The sequence below is a fragment of the Oncorhynchus mykiss genome, chromosome 18 (genome assembly GCF_013265735.2).
Source record: "Oncorhynchus mykiss isolate Arlee chromosome 18, USDA_OmykA_1.1, whole genome shotgun sequence".
Lineage (NCBI taxonomy): Eukaryota > Metazoa > Chordata > Actinopteri > Salmoniformes > Salmonidae > Oncorhynchus > Oncorhynchus mykiss.
The window spans coordinates 28,082,895-28,094,262 of record NC_048582.1 but is presented as its reverse complement, the minus strand read 5'-3'; the positions used below and the strand labels follow the sequence as shown (position 1 = coordinate 28,094,262).

At 39.7% G+C, this 11,368-nt stretch overlaps 1 protein-coding gene across 3 annotated transcripts in view; it reads left to right on the top strand.

Annotated features, from left to right (window-relative positions):
- The first annotated feature begins 2,066 nt into the window (after nucleotides 1–2,066).
- Nucleotides 2,067–11,368, top strand: part of LOC110495955 (ATP-binding cassette sub-family B member 6, mitochondrial) — a 96,816-nt gene continuing 87,514 nt past the window's right edge. Inside the window, exon 1 of one of the 3 annotated variants that reach the window (XM_036952464.1) lies at nucleotides 2,067–2,211. The gene's annotated coding sequence lies outside the window, so the exon portion shown is untranslated. Of the gene's footprint in view, nucleotides 2,212–11,059; nucleotides 11,354–11,368 lie in introns of those variants that run through there. The other 2 variants (XM_036952465.1, XM_036952463.1) reach the window with 2 other exon arrangements.

Genomic DNA, 11,368 nt, shown 5'->3' with positions numbered 1-11,368 from the left:
TTTAATGTCAAAACACAGGTAAGACATAGATCCTCTTCAAATGTATATGATGGCAAAATAAACAACCCGCAGAGAGGGCGACAAATGAAACATAAAGTCCTTCTGAATATCACAGAAGAGTTCCCCTTCTAGCAGCAGAGGAGAATAGCTGGGTTAGAGTCCCCTTCTAGCAGCAGAGGAGAATAGCTGGGTTGTAGAGGACAGAGGTACCTGATCACACGTAGCATCAGATGAACAGGCAGATTCCGACAGGACAGGACAAGGGTGAAGCAAACGAGACGATAGTTTGGTTCTGGCATGAGAAACTCAAACGAGAATCTGACAAAGACAGAAGCAGGAACAGAGAGAGAAATAGAGACCTAATCAGAGGGAAAAAAGGGAACAGGTGGGAAAAGGGTGAACGAGGTAGTTACAGAAGATGAGGAGCAGCTGGGGGAAGGAGAGGAAGAGAAGGTAACCTAATACGACCAGCAGAGGGAGATGGAGTGAAGAGAAAGAACAGGAACAAGACATAATATGACAATACATGACACAAGATGTATGGATAAGTATAAACAATTCCCTGAAGTTTTGGAGGTCATAATGAATGTATTTCGCCCTTAGGTCTGTCTGGTCCTCTCTGACCTCTCACCAGAGGACAGTGGGATACTGGTGTGCTCTCATCTCTGACCAGAAGAACATGGTCTGTTTATCAATAACTACAACCTTCTTGATTGAAGGGCAGAGAGACCCGTTTGGCATGGACTCCACATTATATGCTGTGTACTCTTCACATGCTGGGCTGTGCTATGGGGATGGACTTTGCTGTGATCACTGTGAACCTTCAGACCAGGAGAAGAGACCAGGCTTCCATGAAGACCAGGAGACGTTACCAGGTTTCCCCTGAAGAACATGAAGTCTGCAGCCAAGACGCTGGGCAGCAGAACAGCAGAGTGGAAGAGGAGAGTGAATAAAGGGAAGAGAGAGACAGGATAGTGAAGAATAAAGAGACGACTTTAACATTTTATCTGTTTTTTCACTTGCTCAATTGATCCAGATAGGTTTAAAGTCCACATACGACTTAAAAAAAATGAATGCTTTACTTTCAGTAGCTTCTGGACAGTATTTTTGTGCATGTAACAAAGCTAATGTAATTGTGTAGGGCAGCTATACCATAGCACATTTCCAAAATAACCTTTTTTTGCACATATGAATGTACACCATTTGTTTTTTAGACATAAAGCATTGATATTGAGTAGGTTTTAATAGGTCCACTCATTAAAAATAGCTCCACAAAAATGTTACTTTACCTTAATAATGTGTTACTTCTATGTACAATTGCGTTCAAGGATTTTGTTAATACTTCTATGTTAAGTTTATTTCAGGAATTTTGCTACAGCCACAATCTAGAAGATGTCCTGCGCTTCATTTGATTTGTCATTTCAATTAATGATATATACCCAGCTAATTGAATATTATGCCTCGTGAGCTTAGTACATCTTTCTTACCCTATCATCATAACCCAAACTATAAGGTTATTAAAGACAAAAAAAACTGCCTAATTCACAATAATGGGTTTTGTACCGCTCGCAAATGGTTTCTTCACACACCACACTAAGACATTATATAAGTGCACAAGGCAAGACCCAGATGCAGATGGTTGGTGTCTTATAATATTTATTCATCCAATGGGGTAAGGCAAGAGAATGGTCGTGGACAGGCAAAAGGGACAAAACCAGTTCAGAGTTCAAAAGGTACTGAAGAGCAGGCAGAATCAATGTCAGGGCAGCCAGGATGATCAGGCGGGTGGGAAAGTAGTCCAGAGTCAGGCAGGGGTCAAAACCGGAAGACTATCAAAAAGAGAATAGCAAAAGGAGTACGGGAAAAACACGCTGGTTGACTTGACTAACATACAAGACGAACTGGCACAGAGAGACAGGAAACACAGGGATGAATACACTGGGGAAAATAAGCGACACCTGGAAGGGGTGGAGACAATCACAGGAACAGGTGAAACAGATCAGGGTGTTTTTTCTTTTAGACATTTTCAATAATTTTTTTTTATGCATGCAAGTAGACCATCAGGTTTGTTTAAGTGAGCTGTATTCACATTCTCAGTTGGAGTGCTGATCTAGTTTGGCCTTTTAGATCCTAATCAAGAATGCTACGTTACGTTACGAGAGAGCGACGTCATCAGAGTGAGCAACAGGACACTGTACTGTCTACAACCCGGTTTGTTGTTTACATTAAAACTTTTTCATTAAATCGAATTTAATCCGAACTAACGTTTTGTTACTAAGGATTCCACAACGCAGTTAGCCTTTACGGCTGGGACTGCAAGTTTGTGTTCCTTATTTGTTGTTGCGTGGATTCCGCGAGTGCTAGCTGGCTGTACTACAGACACTGGTCGTCATCGTGGGAAAGACTCATTGCTATCTTTTCGTGAAACAACTGGTTGCAGTATAGAGCCAATCTGGATACCAAGCAGATCCTGAGGGAAATTGACGAGTACCAACAGTTTTACGCTATGGAGGAACAACATACTCCTTCGTGGAAAGATCCGACCACCTCACAAAATAACTTTAACCTGACAAAAAAAAGAAAAACAGATTAATCTACAGACACGGACAATTTACTTACCATTAAGGTAGAGGCTAGTGCTCTGGCTGGAATCCATGCAACAATGCAAAAGTTGAGTGAGGAGGTAGCAGGGCAGAGGGGGAGTTTGGAATTCAGCCAGAGTGAAATTCTCAAGCTCCAAAAAGAAAACAAGACACTCACAACCAAGGTAAAAATACACGATTCCAACATGGATTGTCTACTCAGGGAAAACAGGGTGATGAAGGAGACGCTACTAGACATACAAAGTCGTAGCATGCGTGAAAATCTAATTTTGTCTGGTATTCCTGAGCACGTATCCAATAATCCAGAGGGTGCGATCAGAGAATTCATGAAATCCGCATTGAAACTTCCTATAGAGACTGTAAACAAGGTGGCTTTCCACCAAGTACACAGACTTGGAGCTTGGAGCGACAAGACCAAGGGTCCCCGACCGATCATCACAAAATTTGAACACTACCAACAAAAGGAGCTGATCAAAAGCAGAGGAAGGGAGCTTAAAGGGACCAAATTCAGTCTCAATGACCAATTTCCAAAGGAGATAAACGAAAGTCGTAAGAGACTGTATCCGGTATAAAGAAAACAAAGGATGGATGGTAGGCGTGCCTTTATCATTGTGGACATAATCTTTATAGATGGACAACTATTCCGAGACAGCTCCATAACACCGTGTGGCTGTACTAAATTCTACAGGGACTTAAGGTTACGAAAAAAAATGAACTATGGGAACTGTTTAAAATATGTGAACATTATGAAGTGGATATGAACACACACGTACTCCACTACATGCTTGCTTACACATACGGACTTATACATACACGCACACACACCTGATCTCGCTCTCTTCTCTCTCTCTCTTTCTCTTTTCTCTTCTCTTCTCTCCCTCTGTCTCTATTGTCGAGAACCGTTTTATAATTGAATGTGTTTATTGTTTGTCTATCTTTTTTATGCATTTGTCTAAAAGTTTATGTATGTTTACAACAAGCAAGGGGAAGATATCAAAATAAGGTCATTGGGGAATAATAACGTATTGTACAGAATACATTTGGACTGTAGTGAAGCCGTCTCTAGGGTAATGCAAGGTCTCTTTCATGATCATGTGAAACGTCAATAACTTTGGAAATGCTGGGATGTATTTTTCAATTATGTTAAAGGTAATTATGATGCAACTATGATGGTGATACAATATGGATTACAATTATGAATATTAAGGCTATACGCACTACATGTTACACACATAGACACTCAACCATGCAAATTGGCAGAGTTATTATTTATTTGGACATCACACATTATATACAGACATCTTATACAGACATCATACACACTCATTATATCATATCCAATATCATACACATCAACCTACTCAGATTTGTTACACACATAATTTGTCTCAATTTTCAAACATCTGTGGCATTGGCTCACAGGCAAACAGGCAAGGGAACAAACAAATATTGCTAGAACCTATTTCTTGAATTCTAAATATCAGACATTTGAAAGCTCTAGTTTTGACCTTCATAATACCTCTGATGGCAGTAACTAGCACTAATTATGGTCAATTTAGCCTGAGAATAGTATCTAGTAAGGGGTGAAATAAGTATAGCTAGTTATAATTGTAAAGGTTTGGCAGATTATAAGAAAAGAAGATCAGTCTTTACTTGGCTAAAAGAAAAGGAATATAACATATACTGTTTACAGGAAACTCACTCTACATCCTTAGATGAAGTTGCGTGGAAAAAAGAATGGGGTGGTGAAGTAATTTTCTGTCATGGACAAAGGAACTCAAAGGGTGTGATGATATTAATTAACAAAAAAAATTGATCTGAATGTGCAAATAATCAGGAATGATTCGCAAGGAAGGTGGATCCTTTGAATTTGAAAGTGGACGAAAAAGAGATTTGGCTCATCAATCTATATGGTCAAAATCAGGATGATCCACACTTCTTCGAAAACTTGTATACCAATTTATTGAACTTACAGGCAACAAATGATCTAATCATTATGGTAGGAGACTATAACACAGTGTTAAGTACCTCAATGGAGCGTAAAGGTAATCACACTACAAACTATCATCACCGGGCCCTTAAGGAAATCACAAATATTATGGACACATTAGAAATAGTGGATATTTGGAGACTAAAAAACCCCGACCTAGTGAGATATACATGGAGGAGACTTAATCAAGCTAGTCGTCTTGACTACTTCCTTGTCTCTTTCTCTCTTGCATCAAAGGTTAAAAAAGTTTTAATAGGAGATAGAATGCGATCGGTTCATCATCTAATTGGCATTCACATAACTCTTGTAGATTATCCACGTGGACGGGGATATTGGACATTTTATCAAAGTTTACTGGAGGACAACTTATTTTTAACTAAGACTAAAGAGTATATAACTGAATTTTTCCAGTATAATATAGGTTCAGCAAATCCCCTTATTTTTTGGGATACCTTTAAATGTACCTTCAGGGGTCATTCAATTCAATATTGATCAATAATTTAAAAAAAAGCAGTTTCTGGCTAAAGAGACAAGAATAACAATAACCATGAACTAATAGTACAGGTAGATAGCAATACAAACGATACTAGAGAGATACAAAATACGTTAGAGGAAAAACAAAATGAACTTGAGGAACTTATTCAAGGACGATCTAATGTAATCTATTACAAAAATAAAGCAAACTGGATGGAATATGGAGAAAAAGTCATCTATGATTCTCCGAATTATATTTTAAAAGAGGAAGCTAATTATTTTAGGCAGATGTTCTCTTTTCCGTCTCATCCTCTTCCCCCTGAATGAAGATTACGGTAAGGAATTCTTTCCAAATAATATAAAAAATGGAAAATTACCAAATGTACAGAAAGATCAGTGCGAAGGCCAAATTACAGAGGAAGAACTTTTTGAGGCTATTAAATACTTTCAGTCTGGAAAACCCCCAGGCCTTGATGGCATACCGATAGAGGGATATCAAGGTTTTTTTATATACTAAAAGCTCCATTGTTAGATTGTTTTAACTACTCCTATAGAAATGGTAGTCTGTCAGGTACTCAGCAGTAAGGTCTGATTTCTCTATTATTAGAACAAGACCCAGATGGCAAATATAAAGACCCGGTCTATCTAAAAAACTGGAGGCCCCTTACACTTCAATGTTGTGATGCAGAAATACTAGCAAAATGCATAGCACTCAGAATTAAAAGGGTTTTACTAGGTATTCTTCATCCTGATCAGACAGGTTTTTTTACATGGATGATACGTTGGAGATAATATACGACAACTACTAGAAATAATAGAACATATAAGAATCCAGGAATGGTATTTATAGCTGATTTTGAAAAGGCATTTCATAAAGTAAGACTGGATTTTATTTATACATGCCTGGATTTTTTACATTTCTTATAAAATGGGTAAAAAATAATGTATAGTAACCCCAGGTGTAAAATAGTAAATAACAGCTACGTTTTGAATTGTCAAGAGGAGTTAAACAAGGGTGTGCGCTGTCACCATATCTATTCGTTATGGCTATCGAAATGCTAGCAATTAAAATCAGCCCCAATAACAACAATAGAGGATTAGAAATCCAAGGCTTAAAAACAAAGGTGTCCATGTATGCCGATGACTCAAGTTTTATGTTAAGTCCGCAAGCTAGATCCCTGCAACGTCTCATTGAAGATCTAGATAACGTTTCTGTACTCTCTGGACTAAAACCTAATTATGATAAGTGTACAATATTACTTGTTGGATCCTTAAAAAATACAACTTTTACATTACCTTGCAGCTTACCTATAAAATAGGCTGATGGTGAAGTAGACATACTCAGTATTCATATCACAAAAGATATAAATAAGCTCTTCACAATGAATTTAGATAGAAATCCTGCAATGAAGAGGTAAATATCTGTCTATTTATGGAAAATTAACTCCTTAGTCATATCTCAGTTTACTCACTTACTTGTTGCGCTGCCTACTCCTGATGATTCGTTTTTTCAAATTATATGAGCAATAAATATTTCACTTTATCTGGGACGCTAAACGAGACAAAATAAAACGAGCCTATCTATATAATGAATATGAATTGGGTGGGTTGAGATGATTAAATATAAACACACTAAACCTCTCTCTAAAAGCTTCACTCATTCAGAAGTTTTATTTGAACCCTAAATGGTTCTCAAGCAGATTAATAAGAAAAGCTCATCCATTGTTTAAAAATTTACTTTTTGCCTTTGTGCAGATTGCCATGTCTCATTTTCGATTAATTGAAAATGATACTTTTTTCAAAGGATCTCTCTTTTTCAAACAAGCATTGCAGAGCTGGCTACAATTTCAATTTCTTCCCCCTGAAAAGGTAGAACAAATATTACAACAAATATTATGGCTGCTGGTTGATAAAATATCTGTATTTATGGGAAAGATGTTTGAAAGGGGTATTTTGTTCTTAAATTATATTGTAAATTGTAATGGTAGAGTTATGTCCTTCATGGAGTTATCAGAACTGTACGGGAAGGTCTGCTCAATCCAAGAGTACCACCAATTGATTACAGCATTGCCCCAAAAATAGAGGAGGTGGGTGGCAGCGGGAGAAAGTGTCCAATATAAAGGAACAAAACTGGCGGAGGAACAAAAATAGCATAAATCGGAAAGTATACCAGTTTCATTTGAGGACCAGGATGTTGACAACTGTGCCATACAGATTGCAAAATAGTTGGGAAGAGATTTTTGATGTACCGATTCGATGGTACAGGGTGTATGAGTTGATGTATAAAACAACGCAAGATTCAAGACTTCGTGCTTTTCAGCTAAAATTATTATATACAATTCTTGCCACCAACAAAATGTTGAATATTTGGGGCATAAAATCATCGAAGCTCTGCAGATTTTGTTGTGAGGATACAGAATCAATAGACCATTTATTTTGGTATTGTTTCTGGTCTCAGGTTCAGGAATTGCTGAAAATGCATAGCATTGATCTAAAATGGACCCTAGAAATAGTGCTGTTAGGAGATCTGGAGAGACCGGGTCAGTCAATTACTACCTTTTTTCTATTTAGTTCATTATCTTGGTTGTTGGTGCATTGGGGGGTTCTTGGGGGTGGGGAATGGAATTAATTGTATTTTTTATTTTTTTTCTTCGGGGGAGGGGTCTCGAATGGTTGAGGGACAGCTATTGGGGAACTGTGGGGGAATCTTGGAGGGTTCGGGTTTCACAAGATTGTGATCATGAAAAAGGAAACTATGACATATATTTTATATCACTATCATGCGCACGCACCCTCACACATAAGGATGGCTCTGTTGCGGAAAGACTGATACATGTTTGATAGTGTCTTGATGCTGTATTGTTTGTCCTTCATGTTCTAATACTTTAATGTTACCCCTTGTGTTTTTTTGTAATAAATAATTATAAAAAATAAAAAAAAATAAAAAGACGATGATCCAAAACACAATCAAGTCTATATGAAAATAGCTGAAAAAGTAACACATTTGAAGTTTTGGAACGGCCTAGTCAAAGTCCAGACATAATCCCAATTGAGATGTTGTGGCAGGACTTGAAACGAGCAGTTCATGCTTTAAAAAAATCAAAATGTCGATGAGTTAAAGTATTTCTGCATGGAAGAGTGGGCAAAATTCCTCCACTGCGATGTGAGCGACTGATCAACAACTACAGGAAGAGTTTGTTTGGAGTCATTGCAGCTAAAGGTGGCACAACCAATTACTGAGTGTAAAGGGGCAATTACTTTTTTCACACAAGGGCATTGGGTGTTGCCTAACTTTGTTTATTTATCTAATACTAGGTTTTGGTTGAATATCTGACAACATTCAATATCAAAAATATGTAAAAGTAGAACAACTTAGAAAGTGGGCAAATACTTTTTCACAGCACTGTAACTAGTGCTCACATCTGTATTCATAAAAAGGCGTTGAAAGGCTGGTCAGGGCTCACATCAACACCACCATCCCAGATACCATGGACCCACTCCAATTCGCATACCGCCGAAACAGATCCACACATGACGCAATCTCTATTACACTCCACACTGCCCTCTCTCACCTACACAAGAGGAACACCTATGTGAGAATTCTGTTCATTCACAGCTCAGCGTTCAATACCACAGTGCCATCCAAGCTCTTCACTAAGGTAAGGACCCTGGGACTGAACACAGCCTTCTGCAACTAGATCCTGGACTTCTTGATGGGCTGCCCCCAGGTGGTGAGGGTAGGTAACAACACATCCACTATGCAGAACCTCAACACTGGTGCCCCTTAGGGGTGCGGTTTAGTCTCTCCCTGTACTCCCCGTTCACCCACGTCTGTGTGGCTGCGCATGACTCCAACACCATCATTAAGAGTGCTGATGACACGACAGTGGCAGGCCTGATCACTGATGACAATGAGACCGCTTATAAGGAGGAATTCAGAAACCTGGCAGTGTTGTGCCAGGACAACAACCCCCCCCCCCCCTTCAACATCCGCAAGGCAAAGTAGCTGATTGTGGACTACAGGACACGGAGGGCCGAGGACGCCCCATTCACATCGAAGGGACTGTAGTGGAGTGGGTCGAGAGCTTAAAGTTCCTCGGTGTCCACATCACTAAGGATTTATCATGGTCCATACACACCAACACAGTCGTGAAGAGGGCATGACAATGCCTCTTCCCCCTCAGGAGGATGAAAATATTTGGCATGGGCCCTCAGATCCCCAAAAAGTTCTACAGCTGCACCATTGAGAGCATCTTGAATGGCTGCATCACCGCTTGTGATGGCAACCGCAAGGCGCTACACAGGGTAGTGAATACGGCCGATCCGTGTCCTCTATACCAGGCAGTGTCAGAGGAAGGCCCTAATAATTTCTTTAGCAGTACCGATGCGCCAAGTCTCGAACCAACAAGACCCTGAACAGCGTCTACCCCCAAGCCATAAGACTGCTAAAGAGTTAGTTAAATAGTTAACCAAATAGCCACGCGGACGTTCTGCATGGACCCTTTTTGCACTAACGATTTTGTCTCATCACATATGCTGCTGCTACTGTTTATTCTCCATCCTGTTGACTTATCAAATGTCAAATAAAATGTATTTATATAACCGTTCGCACATCAGCTGATACCTCAAAGTGCTGTACAGAAACCCAGCCTAAAACCCCAAACAGCAAGCAATGCAGGTGTTGAAGAACGTTGGCTAGGAAAAACTCTCTAGAAAGGCCAAAACCTAGGAAGAAACCTAGAGAGGAACCATGCTATGAGTGGTGGCCAGTCCTCTTTTGGCTGTGCCGGGTGGAGATTATAACAGAACATGGCCAAGATGTTGAAATGTTCATAAATTACCAGCATGGTCAAATAATAGGTCTGGGACAGGTAGCACGTCCGGTGAACAGTTCAGGATTCCATAGTCGCAGGCAGAACCGTTGAAACTGGAGCAGCAGCACAGCCAGGTGGACTGGGGACAGCAAGGAGTCATCATGCCAGGTAGTCCTGAAGCATGGTCCTAGGGCTCAGGTCCTCCGAGAGAGAGAAAGAAAGAGAGAAAGAGAGAATTAGAGAGAGCATACTTAAATTCACACAGGACACCGGATAAGACAGGAGAAGTTCTCCAGATATAACAAACTGACCCTAGCCCCCTGACACATAAACTACTGCAGCACAAATACTGGAGGCTGAGACAGGAGGGGCAGGAGACACTGTGGCCCCATCCGATGATACCCCCGGACAGGGCCAAACAGGAAGGATATAACCCCACCCACTTTGCCAAAGCATAGCCCCCACACCACTAGAGGTATATTTTCAACCACCAACTTACCATCCTGAGACAAGGCCGAGTATAGCCCACAAAGATCTCCACCACGGCACAACCCAAGCGGGTGCGCCAACCCAGACAGGAAGATCACATCAGTGACTCAACCCACTCAAGTGACGCCAAGTCTAGAACCAACAAGACCCTGAACAGCTTCTACCCCCAAGCCATAAGACTGCTAAAGAGTTAGTTAAATAGTTATCCAAATGGTCAAATAATCACTTTATTTCTAGTTGTATGTGTATATCTATCTCAAATAACTCGTACCCCTGCACATCAACTCGGTACTAGTACCCTGTGTATATAGCCAAGTTATCACTACTCATTGTCTATTTATTATTACTTGTGTTAATACGTGTTATTACTTTTCTATTTCTCTATTTCTTTCTCAATTAATTGTTGGGAGGGGCCGTAATGAAACGTTTCACTGTTTGTCTGCACCTGTTGTTTACAAAGCATATGACAAATACAATTTGATTTGATTTGTAATGCATTGAAATTGCTACTCCATTTTGATAGGAACGATCAAATGTATTTTCTTATCCATTTTAATCATCTGTAGCTAAGATATTGGTATACTGACTGACTGTATACTGTTAGCCTATTCTTCTCTGTAAGCTATGATGAGACCCAGCGTTCAGATGGCATTTTGATGTGAGGTATGATGTCTTTGTATGTACGGTCATCTACTGGCCATATATGAGATTGCGTAACATTATATTTGAACATACTTGTTATCCAGGGTGCTCTAGGACCCGGTTCAGGCAGTAGTGTTTTGTAAGAAAGTGTCGATTGTCGAGTGATGGAATACTTTACTCCATGCATGCCACAAGAAGAATAAGGACAATTTACAAGTGGATACAACAAGATTACCATTATTGTTGTTTTTGACTTTTAATATCTCTTCGCGTAAAACGGGTTATTTGTTTGGAGCTTCAATTCACTAAATCGCTTTCCAGCACCAGCTTTTCTTGAGAAGGTGAGTGTTGTAATA